Genomic DNA, 443 nt, shown 5'->3' with positions numbered 1-443 from the left:
ATTTAGTATTCTATCTATACTAACCATTTTTATCTAGTGGTAGGTAATATAAAATGCATTTGAAAATTATTCTCCTCCCAGTTCTGAAATATTTTTTTTATCTCTATATTTAAACCTATTCATATTTCACCTTTCAAAATCTTATTCCCTCCCATCTCATTGGCCCATGACATTGTTCTTTATGCCCGTCCTTTATCATTAAAAATATTTAGGAATATCATTCGTTCCCAAATCTAAAACTACACACAACCCGATTCTCATAAAATCAGATAAAATTTAAACCCTTCCCCGGTGTTTTCATTCCAACGAACTCTCTTCTGGATCAGATAAAATTGACTACTACATCAACTTTCGTTGCTCAATAATTCTTTTATCATTTCCAAGCAATGAAGAGCTAGCTATTGACACCCAATTTTGACCTGCGAATGCTCCTTTAGGCTGTT

Source organism: Capsicum annuum, unplaced genomic scaffold, assembly GCF_002878395.1.
Source record: "Capsicum annuum cultivar UCD-10X-F1 unplaced genomic scaffold, UCD10Xv1.1 ctg5205, whole genome shotgun sequence".
Lineage (NCBI taxonomy): Eukaryota > Viridiplantae > Streptophyta > Magnoliopsida > Solanales > Solanaceae > Capsicum > Capsicum annuum.
This window is presented reverse-complemented; position numbering follows the sequence as displayed.